A 27574-nucleotide genomic window follows, 5' to 3' on the forward strand; every position below is an offset into this window, starting at 1 on the left:
ACTGCAGTGGGCTGAGAGCCAGGGGAGACAGGAAGAAATTCCCACATATGTTGGATACCCTCTGAAGTCCCTGGTCCTGTGTGAGGTCCAGAGTCTCACATGGTGATGAACTTGGTCTGGGTTTGACTAATGGGGCACTGGCTTCTGCTTACCGGCAATGGCCCACAGTGGAAAAGTCCGGTCCCTTCACCATCCCTCCTCAAGTTCACCCCTCAAGAACACGTTCCTCGTCAGTTACCTCCGTTGAGTGCCTTGTTGCTGTTCAGAGATGCCTGAGGACTTGCAGATGTAGACTGGGAGAGATGAAGTACTGATTTGTGTGTGACCCTGGGCAAGGGGTGTCCCTTCTCTGGGCTTTAGTTTTCCCATGTATCCAATGCGAAGGTTCTATCACGTAATCTTGAAGGGCTTTCTAGGAAGACCATTCTGATGTCCCAGAGTCCTAAAACCATTCTCTGGCTCAGTTCCACAGGTACCCCAGGCTCTTTTGCAGAGCAGGTGTGCCCTGGAGAAGCCGCCCCTCTGGTCCTCTGGGATCCACCGCTGACCTTGACTCCCTTAAGCCCAGGCTATGACACAGGTCTGATCACTCCCGGCCCTGCCATTTGACGGTAGTGTTTGGCCTAGATCTACTGTTTCCTTTCATGGTTAGTAAACATTATAGAAAAGAGCAGAAAATATTTCCTTCCCAAAGGTGAGGGACTGTGACCCTCCAGAGCTGAGGGGATGGAAGGCGTTGGGTGCCTCTGTGCCCACCCTGACCAGCAGAGTTCAACTCTGTGAAGAGTGACGGCTGCGATTCTGGCTTTCACCCGTCTGTACTATCTAATTGGGGAAATGGCAGGATGGAGTTTCCTGTTTTATTGGCATTCGATAATATCTATTGAGTGACCATGTCTGCAGTGAGGCAATTGGTTTAAAAGGGGGTTATAAGGATTGACTTGTACTTAAGGGCTTAGAATTCCCGAATGGTAATTATCTCGATGTGCATCCTAATTTATAGGAACTCCAGCGAGCTCGGCAGCATATAAATTTGAGCCTGTCTAAGGGAGTCCCTGAGAGAACATCACTAATCAGAGAGGCGGAAAAGCCACAAGAAAACCTACAGGGGTTTGGCCTAGTGGTTCTCAAACATTTTGCCACAGAATCTTGTTTTTGCAGTAAAAGCTTACATGAAACCAAATACAGAAAACAAATCCAAGGGGAACTGCTCACGTTGAAGTAGAGTGAGGGCCCAGAGCCCTGCCTCGCCTTCCCTGTTTCAGCCCCCTCCCCAAGCCTCCAAGGCCCAAGACCCCATGGAATTCCTAGGACTCAGAAGAATATAATCTGAAAAGCAATGAGTGACTCCAAGGTCTTCAGTTTGTAGATGAGGACCCCAAAGTCTAGAAAGATAAAATGACTTGCCAAAATCAGAGTGTAAGTCAGAGACAGAAGAGGAACTAAACTTTCACATCCCTGAGTGATGCTTGCTAACCATTACATTAAGTGCCCAGTTTTTAATGGTGCCCCAGCCAATCCACTTCCATTCAGAAACTGATTTAAAACGTTCCCTCTGGTAGAATTGAAACAACATTTTAGCCATGATCTGAGGAAGCGGTCAGCTGCCTTTCCACATGGCGGTGGAAAGGCCGCTGACTGGAAGTAAGAGGTGGTGCTGCTACATTTTCTTGGACACGCGTTTTTCCTTTCTGGGAACCAGCATCTTCCTCTGTCGAATTGGGGGTGGGACTGATGATGGGAGACACTAAACTCTGTGACTTCAGGGTTCATACAAATTTGAAAGCTAAGTATTGTGGATTTGGAGGGAGGGATAAATTAGGAGGTAGGGATTAACAGATACACACTACCATAAATAAAATAAAATAAACAACAGGGTCCTACTGTGTAGCACAGAAAACTATATTCAATATCTTGTAATAAACTATAATGGGGAAAAAATTATAATGGAAAAGAATCTGAAAATGAATATATGTATGTATATATATAAATCACTTTGCCGTACACCAGAAACTAACAAACACAACATTGTAAATAGAAGGAAAGATAATATTGTGTATTTAGATCCCCAAAGTCATCTTCTCTATATTCTCCCATAAAATAGTCCTTTGAATAATTTTAGCTCAGCAAAAATAGAAAATTCAATAGAAAGTTGAGAAAATAAAAATAAGGAATCTTCTAAATTTTCTTTAATAGGAAAGAGTTGGAAAATAGAACAGAAAAGGAGAAACGTCAGGCCCAATCCAGGATATTTAACATCTGACTAACACTATTTACAGAAAGAAAAAAGAGAGGGGAGAAAATTATTAAGGGAACTTAAAAATTATTTCCTTAAAAAAAAAAATTCCTAGGAGGAAAAGATATAAGCTCCAGGATTCAAAAAAGAAAAAAAAAGAATGAAAATAGATCCAAAGTAAGTTACATCAGTGTAAAGTTCCAAAACATTGAGATAAGGAAAGATTTAAAAGCTTCCAAGGAAGAAAATTTAAATCGTATCTAAAGGAATGGCATCAGGCTTTTCAATAGCAACACAGAGTATTAGAAAACAAAGGACAGTGCTTTCAATTTCAGGAAGAAAGTGATTTTCAACTTAAATCTCTATACCCAGCCAAACTAGCTAAATAATGTGGGAATATAATAAAGAAAATATTTTTTATGCAAGAACTCGAAAATTTTACATCTTATACACCGTTTCTTAGGAAGCTAGCATGGGTTATGCTCCAACAAAATGAGAGGTTAAACAATTAAAAATAGATAGATAGATAGATAGATAGAGTGGGTGGGTAGATAGATAGATCAAACGAACAAGCAAACTAAGAACAGAACAACCAACATAGAAAAGCAGCAATGATAAGTCACATGTCCCAGACAAAATAGGCTAGGTTACATGCTGGGGCTTACAATTACAAAGGTTTATTTCTTGCTACACGACCATTGTGGGTTGGCTATGGCTCTGTCTCATGTTGTCTTTACTCCAGATCTAACTTGATGGAGCATCTTTTATCTGAAATGTTGACAGCCATCATGGCAGAGGATAAAAGAAATCATGGCAAACCATACTCTGGCTCTAAAATTTCTTCTCAGAAGTGATACAGACACATGCCACTTCTACTCACATTTCATTGGCCAAAGCAAGTTACAAGACTAAGCCTGATATCAATGGGACTCAGAAATATAATCCTCCTCCAGGAAGGGACAGTGAATATGTTTTAACATGAAGTTGACTACATCCCAGGATGACAGCTATGTATCAGGCTTAAAAAGCAGTCCAGATTGAAGCAGAAGACGAGAGCCATGGGAAAGGGTTCTACAGGTGGGAAAATGCAACTGATGGATGAATGCACTTGCAAAAACACTCTTGATACAACTTAAAGATAAAAAAAAAATTAGGAGTATGTATAGCGTCCTATGTAAAGAATTATGAACTCCAGAAGAAACAAAAATATTATATTAAAAAAGGAAAGTATTCTTAATACAGCACTTGTAAGAGAAGGATATTTTCATAGTAAAAATGTAAATACTGACTATTGATTTAAGTACAAATTGTGAAGTATCAATAATTAAATCGGGAGGATAGGAAGAGAGAACGTGAAGGATGTAGTTATAAGAGATTTAAATCCTTAAGACGACTAAAGTAACCTGAAGGTTAGAGATATTCTTTCCTGGATTCTGGTTCTGTAATATCTTGTGCTCCACCTAGACAGTAGCACATGGTAAGCAACCAGTGGTGCACCAGCAGTCAATATGGATAATGCCCAGCATTAATAAATTTTAAAATACTAGTACAAGCACACAGAAAATGAAAATAAATCATGTAAAAACCAACTTAAAGTGCTGGAACTGGTTGCCTTTAAAGAGCAAAAATCAGAAGGTGAATAGGGTAGGGGCTTCCCTGGTGGCGCAGTGGTTGAGAATCTGCCTGCTAATGCAGGGGACACGCGTTCGAGCCCTGGTCTGGGAAGATCCCACATGCCGCGGAGCAACTAGGCCCGTGAGTCACAACTACTGAGCCTGCGCGTCTGGAGCCGGTGCTCTGCAACGAGAGAGGCCACGACAGTGAGAGGACCGCGCACTGCGGTGAAGAGTGGCCCCTGCTTGCCACAACTAGAGAAAGCCCTTGCACAGAAACGAAGACCCAACACAGCCAAAAATAAATAAATAAATTAATTAAAGTATCCTTAATTTAAAAAAAAAAAAAAAGAAGGTGAATAGGGTAGAGCAGGGGATTTTTGTTGTTGTTACCAAAACAATGTACATTTTACTTTAACAAAAATACAAATAAAATATAAATATATATATATAGTATGCTATTTCTGATTCATGTTTGAAGTAAGCAGGGTATAGATCATAAATAAATAACAAAATTCCTATATTTAAATGATTAATTTTCAAGGCATCCAGACATAATAAATTGAACCTGACATTATAACCATCCTGGTGGTAATGCAATCTTTCTTTGATGATTCAGAAAGCACTCTAAGGACCTGGCAATGACCTGAGGTCATTTCTCTGAACATCCTTCCTCATTCTTTCCTAATTTGTTAGTCTTGTAGAAATTGATTTCATGTTGTCCATTTTAAAATCTCAAAGAATCTTTCTCTTTGGTAAATGCAACCCCCCTTTGGGGGCTCTACTCATGATGCTGGAAATGTCCACGGCTTTCCCTTTGCTCCTCAGCAGACGGAAGAGCTGAGGGCTTCTGGTGCAGTCAGAGAGCCAAGTTGTGCAAACCAAGACACGGAAATCAGGCTGAGAGGTGACATCCTCGTGTCCTCAGAGGTAGAGAGAATCAAATTAACAGAAGCCACTCTGGGAGTCCGGAAATGAAGGGTCCATCGTGCCCACATATTGCCATGTGGGAAGTATCGCCAAGCTCTCGGAGCTAGAAGTTTCTCTGAGGTTGTTTTGCCTGCCCTCAAAAGGTTGGGCTGATAAGCGTGTCTTTAAACAGATTTTACCTGGAAAAAAAAAAAGCCAATCTTTCAGGTAAGTTCATCATGTGATATATCCATATGATAATTTATACAAATATTAACAATCAGGGCTTCCCTGGTGGCGCAGTGGTTGAGAGTCCGCCTGCCGATGCAGGAGACACGGGTTCGTGCCCTGGTCCGGGAAGATCCCACATGCCGCGGGGTGGCTGGGCCCGTGAGCCATGGCCGCTGAGCCTGCGCGTCCGGAGCCTATGCTCTGCAACGGGAGAGGCCACAGCAGTGAGAGGCCCACGTACCGCAAAAAAAAAAAAAAAAAAAAAAAAAAGAGAGACAAATATTAACAATCACATTTACAGAGATATTCCTAGTGTCATGGTAAAATATTTATAATATAATGTTAAAAAAGCAGAAAAAACTGATATGTAATCTACAAATTGTATACATATATGTGTGTGCGTTTTGTACGTTAACAGTACCTATCGCTGGATGGTGAAACTGACCAATTTTTAGTGAATTTTATGAAAATCAAATGCCATTTAAATAGCAAAGAATTATGAAATTACTGTAGACAAAAACGCAGGTAAAAGATATGGAATTTAGTCCTGGTTCATCAACCAATCAACTGGACAGCTGAGCAAATGTGCTCACCTCTTTGGCCTCAGTGTTCCCATATGTGAAATGAAGTTGAATAAGAAAAGTCACAAACACCCCATCATGAAGCCTGACGCCAGTACCTGGGGGCTTCACATCCTCCAAACCAGCTTTACCCTTTCATCTAAATATATAGTTACATGATCTCTAAAATCACTACTGATCATGTTTTTATGTGATTTTGACATGGACAATCATGCAATTCGGCCAAGGTTTCTTGCCTTGGGATCAAGATGCTCAAGGCCAAAGGTGTTGCTCGCCTGAAGTTACTACATTATCCCAATTACCTGTTATGTTTTTCTTTCTCCCCCGTCTGAGAGATTCACCTCTTTCCTTTGCTTTTTTTTTTTTTTTTTTTTTTTGCGATACGCGGGCCTCTCCCTGCTGTGGCCTCTCTTGTTGTGGAGCACAGGCTCCGGATGCGCAGGTTCAGCAGACATGGCTCACGGTCCCAGCTGCTCCGCGGCATGTGGGATCCTCCCGGACCGGGGCACAAACCCATGTCCCCTGCATCGGCAGGCGGACTCTCAACCACTGCGCCACCAAGGAAGCCCTCCTTTGCTTTTTTATTTGTTAATGGTTTTGGTTCATTGACATGAATAGTATAAGCACTCTCCAATATCTCTGGAAGATGCAGAGTTTTCATGAAAAGGTTTAAGTGTCATTTGGGCCCAATTCAGAACTGACTCTCCAACCATCCCATCATGGAAGCTATTAAGTGAGCAAAAATCTGGAAACAATCTGTGGAAAACAGGAATCTTTCATTTACTTGGTGTCTAAATGTCTTATGAGGTAAACAAGCAGAAATCCTTATAACATAGCCACCCTGCACTTAGGTCTATGTCATTTCTTTTTCTCAACCAAGAATAAATGCAAGCTCCTCTTCCAAGATTTAGAGACTCTACATACAAGAGGATTTGCTCATCGATTTACTAAAGAATAGAGATAAAACTGGTTACCTGTCTTCACATTAGCAAGAAGGAGACCTCCTGAGTTAAAGTAAATTCTTTAAAGAATTTACTTTATTAAAGTAAATTCTTTAAAGTAAAGTAAAGAAATTAAAGTAAATTAATTTACTTTAAGGATCCAAGTATGTGATCCTTGGATTCTGGTTCTGCAATGTCTCACGCTGGGTGAATTCCACCTGGAAGCAGCAGCAAACATTACCCACTGGATGTTCATAAATGTATATACCAGTCAGAGTAAAAAGAAAAAGCACTGACCAGGGCGTAGTGTCACCAGAAAGCAGAAATGGGCCCTATTCTTTCACCAAACTGGCTTGGCTTTAGTCTGGGCTGGAATCACGTGGAAAGGATTTACCTCCCTCTGGTCTTCTAGGGCAGCTCTTCAGCGGCTCTCAACGAGCTAGGACTGCAGACTACTATCCTCAAGCACACCAATCTTGCCCATCCCAAGGCCAGCCAGAGCTCCTAAGTGGCACGGAAGTCCGCTGCCCAAGGGCTCGTCACTCTACTAAATTCTGGCCTCTACCATCCCCCATCCCATTGACACCGCCTCATCCAGCTCACCTGCCACCATATTGCCTAACCCAGTGGACTTTCTCAGGCATTTCCTTTCCAGACCTTCCTGCTATATTAGCCACCCTGACTATCATCTCCTTCCTGAAAACGATTTTCTCTCATTGAGAGAAATTCCTCTTATCTCTGGATTCTCCTTTGCAGACATCTTCACGCATTTCCCTTCTCACCATCCCTTACGTGTTGATGCTCCTCAGGGTCTGTCCTCAAACCTCTTCTCTCACTGCGCATGCCCCTGGCTGATATTTCTTTCTGCAGCATCAGCAATCAACGTAACTTCTGACCCCTCTTCAGCCCTGTCTCTGTATTTGCAGCCCTTCAACCCCAGCTGCCAACTGAACGTTTCCGCTTAGATGGCTTACCTGTCAAATCCACAAGTTCAAACCTGAACTCCTCCTCTTTACCCACAAACCTCCCTCATCTCTTGTGTTCCCTCTGCTTGTGAATGGTGTCACTGTCCGGGAGGGCTGAGTCAGGGATCCTGGAGTCAGTCCACGTCCTCCTTTTTCCACTCGCCTCCAGCCAATCACCGAGTCATGTCAGTTCTTGTACCAAAGTGTTTCTTACACCTTCCCTCTCTCATTCCCTGGCTACTGTCCCGCTTGTTGAAGCCCATGTCATCTCTCATGTGAATAGATGTGTAAGTCTCCTCCTGGCCTCCTGCCAGGCTCTGTCCTGTGATCCTTGCACATTCTGTCAAGTGATCACGTAATGGAAGGGTGACCATAGTCTTCTTAGCTGAAGTGTATTCTTCCTTTATGATCAAGCTCAATCATCCCTTTTTCTAGGAAGCCTTCCTCCGTTCCTCTGAGGAAGAACTGAGCAAATGTACTCACCTCTTTGGCCTCAATGTCCCCATATGTGAAATGAAACAGTTGAATAAGAAAAGTCACATACACCCCATCACGAATCCTGACACCAGTACCTGAGGGCTTCACATCCTCCAAACCAGCTCTCCTCTCCCTCCTCTCTCTTCTCAAAGTACCTTGCATAAGTTTGCCCCTGTCACAGTGCGCTCCATACTCTCCTGAATTGTTTGTTTACTTGTCTCCTGAAAAGACTCTTAGCTCCTCTGGCTAAGGGTCTGGTATTCTGTTTTTTTATTCCATAGTGCCTAACACAGCACGTGGCCTGAGTGGTCCTCAGTATATCAATATGAGGGAAGGAGGGAGGCAGGCAGAGCCCATGGGTGCCTCCACCTGCCCTGCCATTAATCTACTATAAGACCTGGAGCGGGTCATTCTAATTCTTTGAGTCTCAGTTTACCTATCTGCCAAAGGAGCTCTTTCATTTATTGAAGACAAATATGGTTTGAGCACCTATTTTGATGACAAGCACAATGCTCTGTGTGGTGCCTGTCATAAATGTAAATAATTCCTTTCCTTTTCTAGGACCTTGTGGTCAGAATCACATTTTCGTGGGTCTGTTCTGCAGCAGAAACAGATGGCTCACTTTGAATGCATTTGCCGTAGCTCGTCCATGATTTATGTACCCCCCCCACCCCGCATACCTCTCCCGGGTCTCCTGAGCTCTGAAGAAAGTGTGTTTCTAATCTCAGCTAGGTTCCCTTTCACACAGCATCACCAGGGATAGAAAGCTGGATAATGACACACCTTCCCAACGCTCAGCTTTTCTAGAGCTTCCCAGCCTGGTGGAAGACATCATATAGTTTTGGGGTCTGCAAGCCCCAAGCATCCTTTACCTGGATCCTTTCAGCCCCAAACTCCACATTTGCCACAATAAACTGAGAAGTCGTTTTATCTTCCTTTGGCTTGGGGTGTCTGGGCTCCATATTCTGTCTCTTGCCCCCTTTTCCTCATCCGTATCCAAAGTTGTGATGTAAGGGAGGAATGCAACGTTTCTGTCAACAGACATTGGGTAGGGGGATGATCACAAAAGAAGTTAAATGTCCATCTTCTCTCGTGGGAAGCCAATAGAGGATTCTTAAAACTGTCGCAGCAAGAAACAATATGTCACTGAAAGACGAGGAACAAGACAATGTGAGTCAACCAAGATAGTTAAAAGTCATCACCTCTGGGGAAAGGAAACAGGGAGAGAGAGGTTGGGGTAAACTTGCTTTTCCTAAGAAACCTTGTGGAATTTCTCAAATTACATGCATGTATAACTTTGATAAAAAATTGAAAACTGAATTAAAGAAAATGAAATCCTCACTGAACTCGAGGATAACAGCCCATATACTGATGCCAATAATCTGAACCATTGGCCATGGCGGTATCTGAGGATGAAACTGTAGTTTTGACAATCCCTTCCTGCCCCACAGCTCCATCGTCCCATTCCAGTGAGCCCACCCCTCCCCCTCTGCTCACGCGCCCCTCCAGGATTCCGCAGCACCTACAGTGGGGTTCATCCTGAGATACCCAGGTAACTTGCATCTTCAGGAACATTGCAGACCACAGGTGGGACCCGGGTCAGCCCAGTTCAGACCCCACTCAAACCCTGAGCGCGCTCTTGCAACGTTTCTCCATGGAGTACTTGCTAACCTTCTCAGTAGATCAGTCCCACCTCCTGATCAGCTTCCAGGACTCCAAACAAGAGATGCCCCCGCTGTTGGAAGCAGCGAATCTTCATTTATGGGTGAAATCGGCCAGACCCAACAGCAGAGAACAATTTCTCTCATGACACCAACTCCTCGAGCTCTGGCGGGTGGCAGCTGCTGCCCCAGTAGGAACACATTTTCCACGGTGCAAACAACCCTGCCACCCGGCGGGCTACAGCCAACTTCGGAGCTGCCCCCGGAACAGCTGGAATGGGTCACTCAAATCCACGGGTTGTGGCGCCCCGAGAAACATTCGTCCCCCAGATAGAGTATCTCCTTCTTCCCATGTGGACAGCAGACAGAGAAAGCCACTCAGGTGATGTCGGTGGTTGTGTTGCAGTGATTGGAACCACTAGGCACTCACGCACACTCACATTCTCACATACACACGCGCTCCCACACAGATACACACAGCCTGCCTCCCTGAAGATGACCTGGAGGGCTCAGTGGGCCCCAGGTAGAGCCCAACCTCTCGTCCTGATACGTCCAAGAAAAGGCACTGCATTTAGCCACGATACCCGTGGACCGGAGGGAAAACACATGCTGAGCCTAACATAGGTTCATGCCTCACTTACTCATAAATGGGAAAAATAATTTTTTGTTTTTTTAATTTCACGTCTAAGGTAAGGACGGAAGTGTGCTTCCTTTGGCTTCAATGGAAAGATACGGAGGGCAGCATCGTCTTATTTCACAGATGCTCACCGTCTCCCTCCACTCTCAGCAACCTCATTCCTGGAAACCCTAATGCTCCTAATAGTATCGCTTGAATTGGGGTCAAAGATAATAACTATTTGATTTGAACATCCCAGTCGACTGATCCTCGCCCCGGCAGACTGCACGCCAGACTCGGAGTGCTCGACTGCATTTTTCAAATCCCCCGGAAAGCTCCGGGCATTGTAAGCAGGTCCTGCTGACCAGGCTGACGTTCTACAGGCAAGCTCTCCAACAATGCCATTTACTGCACACGAAAGATCACAGCCAGCAGATGTGCGCGACCTGGCTCTGGCCTCTTGAAACTGCATCTGTTTTGAAATGTGACTCGACTTCAATCCGAAGCTGACCATAACATCGACAGCACGGATGGGAGGTGTTTACTAGATAAGCTTTTGATATTTGATGTTTGCTAATCATATTAAAGGCTTGAAACAAAATCCCAGCTACAATAAATCCTCTCAATTGTCCACATGGGGCAGGAAACGCCAAGGAGCTCTGCCTGCTGGGGGGCTGATCAGAGGCTGGGTGACACAGTGAGGGGAGCACAGGTCTGGAGGTCAAGGAAACAAAGACTCAGGGACTCAGTCTAATTCTTCCTGGGGCTAGCGGTGGGCAAGTCACTTCCCCCGTCAGTTTCCCCATCTTAGAATTATGGCTCAGACTCGTGAGAGGGTGACTGGGGAGACAGAGAGATGAGAAGCCTTCATATCACAGCATCGCATGTGAACGTCTGACTATTCGTGGGGTAATGAATTTGACTTTGCAGGAATGCCCAATTCTCTCTCCTCTGTCCCTCCTGACTCTGTGACAACCAAGGCTTTGGCATCCACAAGAGATCAGCCTCTCAGAAGCAGCCACTCCATGGCAGAGGGCGAAGCCTGCCTTTGCTGGTGGGCAGACGGAAGGCTCAGGACCTGGACTACAGCTGTCACTCCAAGAAGAGTCATCCCTGGATTCCTTCCCAGGAGTTGGACCCTAAGAAGGCAAACTATTTGGGGCTGAAAGTGGCTCTGGATGTCATCTCAGCCACACACACACACACACACACACACACACACACACCACTTCCTGGATGAACAGCTGGTGCCCTGCCCTCCATGCTTCATGCCTTCGTGCCTTCTATCTCCCTAACCCCATCCCATACCCCCCATCTCTCATTCGAGATGTCTTCCTCGATTCTCTCTCACCTTAACCATAATCTTGCTTTACGCCTTAACTTACACTAAATTTAAAAGTGGGTGAAACCTAAAGCCCAGGGGATCAGAGAAGGCTGGTCTACAGTGCCTCCACTACTCTTCTGCTATCTGGTTTCACTTTTGCCCAGCCCTACTTCTCAGAACCTAGGCAGCACCCTATCCTGATGTGTCCCTATTAACCTGACCTATAAGCGGTAACTAATAACGGCATAGGATCTGACCTTCCCAAGACAGTCTACCTTTGAAAAAGGGAAGCATGAAGACTGAGCATCCTTCTAGGCTCTGAGAAGTTGGAGCTATCGTGATGGAATGGCAGGTATTAATTAGCTTGTTCTTTCTAGACACAGCAGCCTCCCTCATAGCCTCACAAATCCTCACCATCTAAGCCTCCAGATTATTGGGTCATCTTAGGGCTGCCAGAGCTTCTCAGAGCCATCTGGTCAGAAAATATGTATCATCAACCTTTCTGAAACCCCCATTCGGCAATAATGGGGAGGTCTTGCTTATATCCAAGGAATAGAAAACTCTTCACTGAACTGGTACCAGGCAGGTAGAAGACCAGAGCAGAAGTGCACAGCAGTTCGCCTTCCCAGGAGCCTAGCCGGCCACCGTAAAAGCTGGTTTTCCTTCCAGTCCTCAGATCTCGTGAAACACTTGGCCAGTTGAGTGAAGTGATTGGCCGTCAGCTCTGTCTTGGGGGGAGGGGGACCTTCTCATTGGTGTCAGTGCTGGACATCAGTAAAGCAATTTCCTTTGTGGGACTAATTTAGTGCTTGCTCACACAATGAGGCCTGCCTGCTAGGCGATGTCATTAACCAAACTGGCCAATTTAAAACTGGGATCATCACAGCAAGAGCTCACCACCAGACACACATTTCTCACCCACAAAGAGGAAGCAGTGCAAGTCAGCTAAGAAGAAACTTACGAACGTGAGCTACTTTGGGCTGAGTCCCTTCTCTGAGTGGGGCACTTGGCGGACAGTACCTCACTGAAATCTCCCTGCCTACCTCTTTGGGGTCTCTGTTGTAATTCCCTCTTTGATGGATGAAAGCCAAGATCCCAGAAGGAATTAGAAGTACGTAAAAGCAGGGGGCTTCCCGGGTGGTCCAGTGGTTAAGACTCCTCATTTCCACTGCAGGGGGCACAGGTTCAATCCCTGGTTGGGGAACTAAGATCCCATATGACACACAGAGTGACCTAAAAGAAAAAAAACAAAAAAAGTAGAAGCAGGATTTGAGCCTGAATCTCTGACCCAAAGTCTAGGCTCTGCTGTGAAAACTGTCAGCCTCCGCTGTTTCCCAAGAAGTTTAAAGACAGAAGGTAGGCCGTGTTAACATTTCATAAAACCCTGGGGAGACAGACTTTCACGACTCTTTTCGTGACTCACTGTTACCCCCGGGTGCCTCCTTCAGAGCCTCTGAGGAGTTGATTTCACTGAGAAACCTGCTTTGGGGGCTGGGATCCAACACCCGCCAACCACCACTGTCTCAAGCGCTTCCCCACTACCACCCGGCCCACCACTCTTCTGATGCCTGAAGATGCCTTCTTCCAAGTCACGGATGCAACTAGTCTGGCCCTGGCACTAGAGTTTTTGTTGTTATTTTTATTGCCATTATTTGTGTTTTCATATTAAAAACATATTTATAATGTTTATCTTTCCTATTAGAAAAGTGAAATTAATTTTTTAAGCCCCTAGAGTTCCATCAGTCAAAGAAGGCCACCATGAATGCTGCTTTCTAATTTTTTTCTATGCGTAATTGTGTGTCTGCGGCTCTGTGAGATTGTGTTTTCTCATAATCATGGCTAAATGCACAATTGTACAGTCCTCAATGTTATGACATAACCATTTCCCTCTGTTTTTATAGTCTTCATAAATATCCCTTCAATAACTGTAGAAAAGCCTATTGTTTTTAGTATAAAAACAATATAAAATTTTTAAGAAGTATAAAAGAATTGTTTATGTAGTGAATCCCCTATTGTTGGATCTCTAGGTTATTCCCAATTTTTCTCCATTACAAACAACGCTGTAATGAACATGCTTGTTTGTAGGTTGCCTTTAGAAAGATGTCATGAAGTGATATCACTAGACCAAAGGGTATGAAGAAGTTAAGATCCTCAATAGGTGTGTCCAAACAGCACTTAAAATATTTAAATATATTTAAACATTGACTCACAAAGTGTCAAAGTAGGAAAGAAACTTCAGAATCACCTGATTCAATCCCTTCCCCTCCCAGGTGAGAGATGACAGTGGGTCTATGAGATCGTGGTCGGCAGTCACCCCTCACTCAGCAAAATGGTGCCTACCCTTTATTTTGCTCACTTCCAGCAGCACTGTGCACTGGCCTTTGCTCAATTCTTTGCTCTTTCCTTGGAATATCCTCACGTTGCCTCCTGGCCTGTTTCTCCTTGTGGAGAAAACCATGCAGACTTCAAGGCCGTGGGCCCTCCTCTATGGAGGTTTCCCTCCCTGTCAGCTGGTCACCATTGTACTGGGAGTAGGGGAAAGGAAGGTCCACCAGTGAGACCCCCTTACGCTGAGGAAAACATCTCTGGTCCCGCCCTGCCTGCCAGAGGTGTGACTACCTCTACCCCTACACTTAACCATGTACACACAATAAGTGTTCAATCACACTGAACATTTTCCTCCTTTCCCTTTTCTTTTCTTTTCTTTTTTTTTTTTTTTTTGGCTGTACCGCACGGCTTGCAGGATCTTAGTTCCCTGACCAGGGATCGAACCCACGCCCCCTGCAGTGGAAGTGTGGAGTCCTAACCACTGGACCACCAGGGAATTCCCAATTTCCCTCCTTTCGTGGCCTAGCCCCAGCCCAGCCCTCAACTCCAGCTCACAGCCAGCTGGGCCAGGCCACACTGAGAAGCAAGTTCCTCCTCTCCTTCCTGGCCACACTGCCACACTGCACTGGGTCCCTCCCAACAGCCAAGTCAACGTCCAACAGTGAGGCCATCCTGGGGAAAAGGGCAAGCTTTCCAACCAGAGACCTGACTTCAAATCTCAACTCTAATTCATGGGCAGAGACCCCGAGCAAGTGACATGCCTCCCTGAGTGCTGCACTCTCGCCTGTGGAACCATCTATAACTCCCTTAGAGGGTTACTGTGAGGACCAAACATCTGTAAGTTTCCACTCTCCACTTCCTATCACCCAGGCACCTAGCTCAGTTCACTTGCCTTAAAGGGCCAACCGTCAGGGGCAGGCGACAGGGTGGGAAAGATAGAGAGAACCAGAAATGATCACCCCCCCTCCTCCTTCAAATGGCTACAGGCTAACTGGGATGTCTTTGTCAGGAAGTGATGTATACAAAGACACGAAGCCTAACTGTATAATTATGCTGGGATTCCTTCTAGTAATTAGCTTTTCCTTATGAGAAAGGTAAATAATTATCTTTCTTCCTCAGATCCAGACAGCACGTTCAGAGGCATCTATCGCGTATCCGGTGGGCAGTAGGGGAGTGGTGGAGGATGCCACCCAACAGAATACAGAACAGTGTGAAGCCAGTAAATGTTCTCAGAAATCACCTGTATAAACAATGCAACGTTTTGGAGGACGGTGAGGCTTTTGCTTGCTGCTGGGGTGTTTTACCAGTGACAGAGGTTAAGTTCTATGTGAAAGCGGCATACACAGAGGTGGTACCCAGAGCGCGGCAGGCAACCTCTGTCAGGAGGCTGTGGGCAGAGCGGGATCCACCCCCAGGACACAGTGGGAGATTCCAGCAGAGGGAGTGCATACCTCCTGCCCTCAGGGCCTTTCAGAAACAAGGGCCAGAGCCCACTCCCGGCTGCCCTGGGTTCCTGCTCCAAGCCCCCCACTGTTTCCAGGGTCTCCCTCATTAACCCAACTTCCTTCTGGCCTCAAACACAATCCTCCATCCCACCCCTTTTCCACACCTGGATATTTCCTTGGCCTTCAAGAATTGTTCAAGTATAATCTCATCTAGCAAAGCTTTGCTTCCCTTGAATACTCCCAGATAAGGTTCCCCTAATACACTGTGTTTCCCTCATCACAGCACTTCCTGGGTGGCATTGTAAGAGACCCTCACTAAAAGAAAGTTCTGGAGGGCAGACATCACTGTGTATTCATTTTATATCTCCTGAACCTAATACAGTTCCAAGCACATAGTAAAGTATTTGTGGAATGAATAAATGAAAATGACTTGACTGACAAAGAAGAGATTATTGATTGGATAGGAATGAATGAATGGGTGCATTAATGAAAGAACCTAAGTTTACCTTCCGGACAGTTTTAAATCTGGGCTGAAAAGGAGTAGCTGATAGAATAAGAACAGACTCCACCCGGCCGTGGAGGAAACTATAGGTAGATTCCTACCCAGAGGAAGGGCAGTGTGGCCAGCTGCCTATGGGCAAGCCCAGATTTCCTGAAGAGGCACAGGGACAAATGTCAATAAAGGGCGTCTTGCTGTCCAGAGGCAGACAGAAAAGACTGTATTTAACTTGCTCTCTGATGCTTCAGTGTAGTTTCCTCAAAGCCATTAACTGGAATTTGAATTGAGATTATTCACTTTGGAGGAAACAGATTAATTTTCCCAGACTGTACAGTATTGCCTAATAAATTTATTGTGAACATTTCACATCTGTCTCAATAGGTTTTACCCTCCCTTTAAAGGTCACCTTCTCCTCTCTCCATGCAGAATTCAGCGTGCATATGAGTCCACGTGTCACCACACCTCTGATGGTTCATGCTGTCCTCCCTACCAGGCACTACCTTGTACCTGCTACCACCACCAGACTGGGAGCCCATCAAGGACAGGGAGTGCAATTGTTTTCCTTTCTGTGTTCCCAGTGCTAGCAGCAATTTAATAATTATCCAGAGAAGGTGTTCAATTCCTGTTTGTAGGAATAAGTGAGCATATGATTTGATCCTTGTGATGTTAAAAAAGCTCACCAAAACCCTTCTGAAATACATTTACCACCTCTCAACCCCCTAGCACCTGATTCAGAAGACTTTGGTCCCTAAGCCATATTTATTCCTGTCTCTTCTATAAAGCTCCTTCTGAAATTATCAGAAGTCACTCCACACCTGGCTTGAAGTGCCTAAATGCTACCGGGTCATGGTCCCAGGCCCCTGCTGGAGGCATGCTGCGGGAAGAGGGATCTAAAAAGGAAGAAAACGTGCGCCCGCCTTCAAGGAGCTCAGTCATGGGGGGCCCAGTGGGAGGGGAAGGAGTTGCCACTGCCTGTGCTCCGGAGGTGGGAAGGGCTACAGTAGTGTGGAGGCTGCAGACAACTTGTGGAGGGTCCGGGAGGCCAGAACATTCCAGGGGATAGGAAGCAAATAGAGAATTCTGGGGAGTGTGCTGGGACCAAGGGTGGAAGATAGGACAGCCAAGCAGCAGGGGTGGGACTGTGGAGGCCTAAAGGCTTTAGAAAAAGCCCCTCTCACCCCTTCCCAGAAGAAAGAAGCCCCCAGGCCCTCAGGCCTTTGCATTCTGAGAAGAGAGGCTTTGGTGAAGAGAAAGACTGAAGTACCTCCCACGAGAATCGATTCCACGCTGGTGTCCAACTCCTGCCCCCTCTTCCCGCTAGCTAAGTGCCTCCGTGCCCGGGGCCCAGTCACACGATGGGCACACCCTCTGGGTCGGGGGTCAGGCCCCTGATGGCAGCTGAGAAGCCGGGCTCTAGGTAGGCAAGATCAAAAGGCCTGAATAACCTCTGGGGTCACAGTGACAAAATGCTTATGGGCTGGAAGAGGATGGAGCCATTAGAGTACGGAAATGAACGCGGGCTTTCTCCCCCTGAGGATGCACAATGGGGGCCTATGGGGAGGGAACAAAGCTGGCCCACTTGGGTGGGAGGCTGGCGGTGAGGAGCCGGCCCTGTTCTCTGGCCCGGGAGTTAATGTCGGCCGCTGGAACAATGGGAGTGGTGACCCGGCTGAGGCTTTAGAGTAAGAACTCTGCCGGGGTCAGAGCCGCCTGACCCCCAGCGAGGTTAACCAGATCAAAGCCTCCGCCGCTGGTGGCCCAGCCCACTGTGCCCCTAATGACTGGAAAATCGGAGTTTCCACCAGCACCGGCCTAGCTACCTCTTCAGGTAGCCGTAGAAAGGGGTTAGGAGCCACCGAGGTGGGGCCATCACCTCACCCACTTGGTGACCTCACCCCTTTTCCTGAATTTCTGCTGGGCCATCCCACCTCCAACCCACCCACCCTTCCCAAAGGCATCCATCACCCCTCCTGACTTCCCTGTTCTGTTTTAGGTAACAAAAATAACACTCAGCTTTTAACTTGTCACAACATTGAGTCAGTAGGTAAAGAAGAACAATGATTGTCCTTTATATCGCTTTTGTTTTGTGTACTATAAAAGAAAGGCTCACCCATTTTACAAAATGGAGAAAAGCAAAAAGGAGAAGATGGCAACCATCCCAGGGAGGGGATTGGTGTATTTCTTGGTGTATTTCTTGCCAGGCTTCTTCCTATGCCTTTGTTTTTACACAGTTAGGGTCATTTTGTGTTCACAATTTCATACCCTGAATGTTTCAACAGTATAGCCTAACAATATTCTCATGTGATTAAGAACTCCCCACAACCATGATGCTTAACATCTACAATAGGTTTATAAATTTATTTATTTATTATTTATTTTTGGCTGCGTTGGGTCTTCGTTGCTGCGCGTGGGCTTTCTCTAGTTGCTGCGAGCAGGGGGCTGCTCTTGGTTGCGGTGCGCGGGTTTCTCATTGCGGTGGCTTCTCTTGTTGCGGAGCATGGGCTTTAGGTGCACAGGCTTCAGTAGGCGTACGGGCTTCAGTAGTTGTGGTGCACAGGCTCAGTTGCTCTGCGGCATGTGGGATCTTCCCGAACCAGGGCTCGAACCCGTGTCCACTGCACTGGCAGGTGGATTCTTAACCGCTCCGCCACCACGGAATTCCTACAATAGGTTTAAAGGCAATCATACCTAGAATAGCACAGAATGGGCCATGGTGTGATTAAACATTCACATCTAAGTTGGTTCTTATGCTTTATTGATACGAATACTTCTATGATGAACATCATTGGCAGAAAGCTGCATCCATACCCCTGATGATTTCTTTGCCGTACATTCTCAGGGACACATAATGGAATTATCCAATCAAATGGTATAAATGTTTTGAAAGAAAATTTATTTCAGTTCTTTTAAATGATTAAAAACCAACCCATGTGGTGTTCACTGAAGATACAGAGGCCAGTGAGATGCAGTCTCCACCCTCTGAGAGCTCACATAACACGAGCACATGCACCACTCCAGTTCCCATGCAACATGGGCTGCCGTTCTCATTGTGCATGGGAAGAGTTTAATAAAAAAATACAAAACAAAAACATTGAAGAGCTTGGGGTGGTGGGGCAGAATCTTCCCATAATCCTTGGCCTTCCCTATAACGCAGAACTGAAAGTTTTTTTGCCATTTAAGAGTCATTTTCGGGGATTCCCTGGCACTCCAATGGATAGGACGCGGCGCCCTCACTGCCAGGGGCCAGGGTTCAATCCCCGGTTGGGGAACTAAGAGCCCGCAAGCCACACGGCACGGCCAAAAAAAAAAAAAAGAAAGACTCATTTTCATAGCATTCTTGATCTATGATCCCCACGCTTCTTGGAGTCAAGCCTATGGAAGATGAGTGACTTGAGACCACATGGGCCCTGCCAACCCCTCTGCCAGGCTGGGTCCTGCCTCTGGGCCTTTGCTCATGTCATCCCCTACCTGGAATGCCTCCTCCCCCAAAAAGTCTTTAATCAGGCAGATTAAGGCCAGATCTAATCCCATCCCAGAAGTCTCCTGGGCCTCCCCAGTCCACACTGAATTCCTTTCCTCCCCATTGTCATGACCACAAAGGTCAGCCTTTAATGAAACATGAGCTCCTTGAGGCCAGGAACCCTGTCTTATTCATCTCATGGTACTTGGCATATCACTGGAACTTCATAGATGTTTAATGAATCAATCAAAAGACATATGCCACTTGTTAAACAATAAACTGAGGCATATGACAATTTTTTAGTGTTTATTTGAGCAAAAACTGATTCCCGTCAGGCAGCACCAAACAAGAAGCGGACAGCAGTCCACTGATAGGAGCCGGGGCTAGACTTTTATAAAGAAGACAAGGAAGCCAAGCAAGAAAATTATTTGATTGTCTCTAACTCACCCAGTTGCCTTATTCAGGAGAGCCTAGTTGGCTATTTACGCTTGGTTGTCTTTGGGTTTGGATTTCTTAACCTTGAGGCAATATAGGATCAGGTTTGCGTTGCTTCCTAGGCTACTTAAGACGTTAGAACCAACTCATTCAAATGGCATCCTTGTTAAATTAATTTAACACACTCTTTGCTATTTACTAATTATTTCCTTTGTGTTCGTCTTATCTCTTCAAATTGATTATGCGGTGTAATGGTTAAGAGTTTTGGAATCCAAGTGAAGATCAAATCCCAACTCCGCCTTATGGCCTTCAACAATTCTCAGTTTTATCATCTATAAAATGCCAATAATAACAGTATCTATCTCTTCGGGATTTTTGTAAGGATGAAATAATGCTGTACCAGATAGCAAGGAAGCTCTCAAAGATTGCTGGGGTTGTGTCCAAAGGGTTACAGAAGCCAGTGTGAAGGATTGCCCCTAACTAAAAAAGACACAATTTGAGGAATAAAAGCAAAAATAAGCAAAAGGAATGAAATTTGAAATCAATACCTATACAAAAATCTATGAGTTCATAAACACTTTAAAAATGTCGTTGTTCACCTTAGATGTTGTTTGGGCACAAAGTCATTCCGAAAACTGATAAAAAGGAGGAATCTAGCATCTTAAAAGAGAATTAAATGATATAACACCTTTATCTCATATGAATTTATTAGCGCACAGTAAGGGCTCAATGATGTGATGTTTTACGGGATGATGAGAATATGTTTCCTGAGAGGAGAAAATGAATCATCTTTTTCTTTTTAAATTCCTTCCTCCCTTCTTTTGATTAATTATCTCTAGTTCTCCATTACCAGCTTAGGCTCAGGCTCTTAGTAGGTGCACAAGGAGGACAGATCAATTCCCATGTCAGAATCCACAAAAGTCTTTCATTATCACATTCTTCCGCCTTTGACTTTGTCAAAGGCAGGATAAGAAAGTCCCACCGCAGAAGGCGAGGGGGCTCCAGGAAGGCACACTTTGATCCAGGCAGGGACCCTCCCCTCCTCTCTCTGCCTCGCTTTAATAGGAGCCGAGGAAGGAATCTGCTTTAAGAAACCAGATCATTAGAGCTCAAAGAGACCCTTGAGAACACCCCATCCAACGCCTCGTCTGCAGATGAAGGAACTGGGGCTAGCGGAGGTTAAGTGACTCGCCCAAGATCACAAAGCCAGGCAGCTAGGCTCCAGCCCAGGGCTTTTTTCACTGTGCTGCTTCAAGGAAGTCTCTGGAAAAGAAATTCAAAGCTCAGCTTTAAGATTCCTGAGATGGATTTGCTGAGGCAACCGAGCTCAGCTCTGCTTCTGAAGAAAAGGAGGGAAAAAAAAAAAAGGAATTGTTTAAACCTCTCTGGAGGATACATGTTCCCACCTACTCTTCTGCACAGCATTTGGAATGTCATTTGTGGACATTTCATGGATGTTTGGAGGTGGGATCACACTTTCTCCCAAATGTTCCTGGACCAAAGGACCATGGGACAGACTCTGAGTGGGCCTGGTATCCCCATATATCAGCACAGGAGCTAATAATCCTACCCCTCCTCCCAGCCCAGCCACAGGTACCAACCCCAAGACATCCAGACCACACTCTCCCTAAATATTCTTCCCACAGTCTTCCCCATCTAGGACGGGCACCATCCACTCAGATGCTCAGGTCCACCATCTGGGAGTCATTTTGATCGTGTTTTTGCTGTATCCTCTCTGTCCCATCCATCAGCAAGTCCCATTGTCTCTTCCACAAAAGCACATCCGGGGAAGGGCAATATAGGGGTGGGGGAGGGGAGGTACAAACTGTTGGGTGTAAGGTAGGCGCAAGGATGTCCTGTACAACACGGGGAATAGAGCCAATATTTTGTAATAACTGTAAATGGAAATTAACCTTTAAAAATTGTATAAAAATTAAAAATTTTTTAAATAATTAAAAAAATAAAATAAACGCACATCCAGAATCTGATGACTGACATCTTTCTTCACTGCTGTCCCCTCACCCAAACCACAGGCATCTCCTGCTCGGGCTGCACCTGTAGCCTCCTAACTGTTCTCCCTACATTCACTCTTCACACTTAACCCTCCACACTTCACCCAGCAGGGATCATCTTTGAAATACGGACATCAGATCACATCACTGCCCTGCATCGAAGCCTCCAGGCGCTTCCTATGGCACCTCAAATAAAACCCAAAGAAAATCCTCAGCATCTCCAAAAGGCCCTGTTAGCCCAGGCCCCTGCCTCTCCAGGCTCCTGTCCGGGCTGCTGCTCTAGCTACTGTACACCAGCTTCACGGCCTTTCCACCCCTCGACACACAAAGCTGTGGTCTCCACCTGGAACGCTCTTCATAGTACCCACCCTACCATGTCATCTCTCTGGGCTCAACCCAATATCAACGTAGCAGAAAAGCCCTCTGAACTCACCAGTCACCCTATACTGTTGCTCTTTGGTTTGCGGCACTTATCTCTATTCTTCTCAACATAATACTCATTCTTTTTTTTAATTTATTTGTCTGCACCGGGTCTTAGTTGCAGCATGCAGGATCTTTTGTTGCGGCACACAGGATCTTTTGTTGCGGTGCGCGGGCTCAGTAGTTGCGGTGCGCAGGCTTAGTTGCCTCGCGGCATGTGGGATCTTAGTTCTTTGACCAGGGATCGTGCAGAGCACAGGCTTCAGACGCGCAGGCTCAGCCGCCATGGATCACGGGCCCAGCCGCTCCGCGGCATGTGGGATCTTAGTTCTTCGACCAGGGATCAAACCCGCATCCCCTGCGTTGGAAGGTGGATTCTTTTTTTTTTTTTTTTTTTTTTTTTTGCGGTACGCGGGCCTCTCACTGTTGTGGCGTCTCCCGTTGCAGAGCACAGGCTCCAGACGCGCAGGCTCAGCGGCCATGGCTCACGGGCCCAGCCGCTCCGCGGCATGTGGGATTTTCCCGGACCAGGGCACGAACCCGTGTCCCCCGTATCGGCAGGCAGACTCTCAACCACTGCGCCACCACGGAAGCCCTGGAAGGTGGATTCTTAACCACTGGACCCCCAGGGATGTCCCAATACTCATTCGTTTACATATATGTCCATCTCCACTTTCTAGGGTAAGCCCCAACAGGACAGGACTGGCTCAGCTTGCTCAGGGATGCATGCTCTGTGCCTTGCACACCCCAGGTGCCAATAACAATTTGTTGAAGGTATGAACTCAGCTTCTGAGGTGGGCTGAGCCGAGGGAACAGCCTCTAGGAGCCAAAAAAAAGGACATCAACTTCAAGAAGCCTCCCCTCGCCACTTCCAGGACCCTGCCAGAATCCTGATGATCTGTGTGCTACTGGTCCTCCAACTTGACAGCACGTTGGAATTACAAGGAGCGTTTGGAAAACACTAATGGCTGGATTCCACCTGCAGCCCCTCTGGTTTAATTCGTCTAGGGTGTGCTTGGATTGGGAATATGTAAGTTTCCCCAATGATTCTGATGTTCTGTCCAGTTTGGGAGCCGTGGTCTGCACCACTTGTGCAGCAGCGGGCAGAAAGTGCTCCTGGTGCTGTACTTTGAAAGGAAGGACAGGAGCAAAGAAAGAACATTAATCGAATGTCTTTCATATGCAACGTCCTATACTGGGTAATGTATATGCTCTTTCATTGAACACTGAAAGCAATACTGTGAGATGGGCATTATTTATTTCATTTATTTCACAAACCCTTAGTATTTACCGTTTTTCAGGCACTGTTCTAATCGCTTTACACTATTAACTAATTTAATCTTCGTAGCAAACTCATGAAGCAGGAACTATTCACCCTCATTAGAAGTCCAGTGATGTGGCCACAAGGTCTAGTAAGTGTCAGCGCCACCATCAGAGCCCAGCCTGTTTACAGTCCAAGTGCATAACTTTATGTTATCCCACCTCTATTACTATCTGTATTCGATAAACCACTTGCCGCCCAAAGACATAAAAGAACTTTCTCGATGTCACACGGAGATATTTATAGCAGCTTCATTCATAACTGCCAAAACTTGGAAGCAACTAAGACATCTTCCAGTAGGTGACCGGATAAATGACATGTGGTACGTCCAGACAATGGAATATTACCCAGTGCTGAACTACCAAGCCATGGAGAGACAGGGAGGAAACTTAAATGTGTATTACTAAGTGAAAGGAACCAATCTAAAAAGGCTGCACGCTGTACGGTTCCAACTATATGACATTCTGGAAAAGGCAAACTACGGAGGCATTAAAAGATGAGTGGTGGGCAGGGGCCGGGGGAGGGAGGGATGAATGGGTGGTATACAAAGTACTATAGGGCAGTGGAAATACCCTGTATGATGCTGTAATCCTGGGCACATGTCATTATCTATTTGTCCAAACCAGTGGAATGTCCAACACCAGGAGTGAACCCTAATGTAAACTGTGGACTTCCGGCAATAACGATGTATCGGTGTAGATTCATCAATTGTAACAAATACACTGTTGATCACAGGAGAGACTATGCACGTTAGGAAATAGGGGGGTTGGTGGGAAATCTCTGTACCTTCCTCTCAGTTTTGCTGTGAACCCAAAACTTCTGTAAAAAAAAAAAAGTCTATTTCAAAAAAGAAAAGAAAGGTGTATGTCATATCATCCAATTTCAAATCCCTATATTTTTCATGCAGTGCATCCACTACCCTCATTTAGACTCTAAGAGCTTTGAGATCAGGGACCCCATAGTTTACTGTTTCTTATTCTCCCAAGAAGCTGGCCGTTGTGCTGAGGGTAGAGTAGATGCTTAATAAACAGTTTTTTGGAAATTGTAGGAGTGTTCTAAGAAATGGAGTCAGATCAACTTCAAGGATGCGTGACTTTCACATAGCAGCTTACTGTGTGCAGAGCAGAGGTCGTTCTTTAATGATAAGGTTAGAATGAGCTGCAATTAACACCGCCAAGCACCAGCTGACAGTACCCACCTCTCTGCTACTTAATGGACTTTCCTCCTTTATATATAAATGAGAGCCTTGCAGTTGGTAAAGTATTTTTGCAAATCGATAATCAATGATAATAATGATTTTAATAATTTCATTAATATGATCATCATCAAAAGGATAACAAGAACACTACGATAGAGCTGTTCCCTGACCAGTGAGAAAACCATGACTTTCAGATTCCACAGTGAGTGAGCCAATTTCAGAATTTGATTTCCTTTCTTCTTTCATTCCATATTTAAATTCTATCTAAAATGTTTACCGATCGAATAACATAAGGACGACTTTAGAAACCAAACATCACGCACAATCCGCGTTACTTCAGTCTCCGGGGCTATGTTGTGTAACAGTGAGCACGAGGCTCTCTATTTAGAGAACACTCTCCTCACCTTTCCCCTCTCTCCATCTTCCGTAAACCCAGCTTTCCTACCCCTTGAACACGGGAGCCGCAGCTGGGATGCCATTCTCCACATGTCTCCCGCGGTTTTATGATTCTAGCCCATTATCCAGTTGAATTTTCTAGAAGGTATAGTCGCTGCCTGAAATTATCCTCATTTTACAGATGAAGAAACTGAGGTACAGAAGGATTGAGCAACTTACCCAAGTTCGCAGGGCTTCTGATAGCAGAACTGGGTTTAGAATCCAGGGAGAATGACCTTGCAAGGCCAAACCCTTGCCTGGGTATCACCCAGCCTCTATCATTGATATTCTGTTACCATCAGTTTGACAGAGAGCAAATCCCAGCTCCACCAAATCCGTCTCCAAGTCTCAGGTTTCTTAAGTATAAAATAGGGATAAAAATAACTCCCAAGAAGGTTGTAGTGAAGACTAGTGAATTAATCACCATAGGGTAGCTAACATGCCTGTCACACAGGAGGCGCTGAGACGTGCAACCCAGCTCTGCCACCTACTATCTGTATGACCCACAGCAAGTAATTTAACCTCCCTGGGCCTCAGTGTCCTCATCTGTAAAATGGGAATAATAATGTTACATTCCTCATGAGGATTTTATGACAATAAAGTGAAATGATATATTTGAAAAGCATAGAAAATCAGTAGACATATATAAACTCAATAGGTATTAGCTGCTGGTGATATTATTATTATGTTATTATTCCACTCTTACCCTTGTGTGCATTTTATGGCTTAATTAGACTGTGGAGACCATCTCAGTGTCTGCTGTTTTCAGCAGTCTTATATCTTAAGTCATTTTTCCATTTTTTTTTTTTCTCTAGAGTTTTCTTAATTATCATTTTCACAGTGATAGAATAGGTTATCAAGGTGGTGACCCACTGGGTGATGGGTTTTCAATGCAACAAACATTTCCTGCACACTTGCTCTGTGTCAGTGCTGTGTTAGGGTCTTCAGAAGATACAAAGAAATACTTGTCAGGTATATTTCCTACCTTCACCCTTGAGAAAACCACAGCACGGTAGGATATGTGCTATAACTGAACTTAAAAGTCCTTACTAGCCCAGGGCAAGAAGAAATCAATTCAATCCAAGGGGAGATTTGGATTTTGAAAATGAGCATACTCTTTCTAAAAAGGTCTTCTGGTGAATATAAACTAGAATTCTGAATGATTGGAATAGGCAGGGACCTCGAGATCTTCAGGTTTATAGATGGGGAAGCAGAGACCCAGAGGAGGCAGGAGACTTGTCCAAGGCCACACAGCACTATGGTGACCTCATTGGGAAGAAAGCAAGCTGGTGTACACTGACTGCTCTTCCGGCCCACGGGAAGAAGAAAACAGGAACACAGGGTTTGAGATTCTGGAGAACTATTCTTTGGGCCAGCTACCATGGCTGTAAGGACTTGGTTGGTTACTAACCCTCCCTGGGCCTCAGCTGCCTACCCCACCTTTTACATAGGCATTCGTAAAATATTACTAATTCAGGTTGGGCTCATTTAGAATTTTTTTTTTTTTTAACGCCCAGTTTGTCAGCCTTTAAAAATTAGCCTAAGTAAATGAAAATATGGTTAACCTTATACTCTGCAAAGTATTTTCATATTTATTATCTCATTTGAGCAAAGGCCTTTTAAGAAAACTAATAGTGGTGAGGCAACTGAGGTCCAAAGAGACCAAACGACTTATCTGAAGACATCCTGACGGAAAGAAAGCATGAATTCAAACTCACTTCTGCCGAGTCCATCCCTCTCCCTACTGTGCTTTGCAGAAGTGACTTTCGTTCTGTTGTTGTTATTTTAACAGACACACAATATCCCCACATCTCACATCCTTGCTGTGGATACTGGGAATATGAGCGAGTTGACTGAAATGTTCTCCTATACATTTAGGAGCATGTATAAGTCACGCGTTTATTTCATCCATTCATTGTTAGTAACTGGAGAGACACCAAGAGATCCTTCTACAGTCAGGGTACTTGGGAATCCTGCACAGGCCTCAGCTCCAGAAGATACCAGCACAGTTCCAATGTATTTCACAGTTAAAACTAACAAACATTTTATTGCAAAACTGCTGTGTGCCAGTTACCGTCCTGGGCACTGTCTCTGCGCAGGAGGATAAGCCAGACAGTTCTGAACACTTTCAAGGGTCAGGGGCAAAGGTGTCAGGAGCCTGAAAGCAAGTTTTCCAAACTCCTTACGGTGGCTGGAGCCCCTAGTTAGAGAGGATGCTTTGAAAGGCTTTTGGGAAGGAGGCCCTGTGGGAAATGCCTGGAACTCTCTCAAATTGGCTCCATTTCAGACCCCCAGGACCAAGAAAGCATTCAAAGGGAGTCCTGAAGGAACCATTTATATGGAGATCTTCTGGGGGGCGGTGTGGGCCGGGGGGGGCGCTGTTCAGGAGCTTGGATGCAGGCCATGGCTAACAGGGCTATTTCTGTTCCAACCAGAAGACGTCTAACTATCTCTGGCTTCTAACCAG

Source organism: Delphinapterus leucas, chromosome 13 (genome assembly GCF_059928025.1).
Source record: "Delphinapterus leucas isolate spDelLeu-1000000601 "Yukka" chromosome 13, BTC_Dleu_Yukka2, whole genome shotgun sequence".
NCBI lineage: Eukaryota > Metazoa > Chordata > Mammalia > Artiodactyla > Monodontidae > Delphinapterus > Delphinapterus leucas.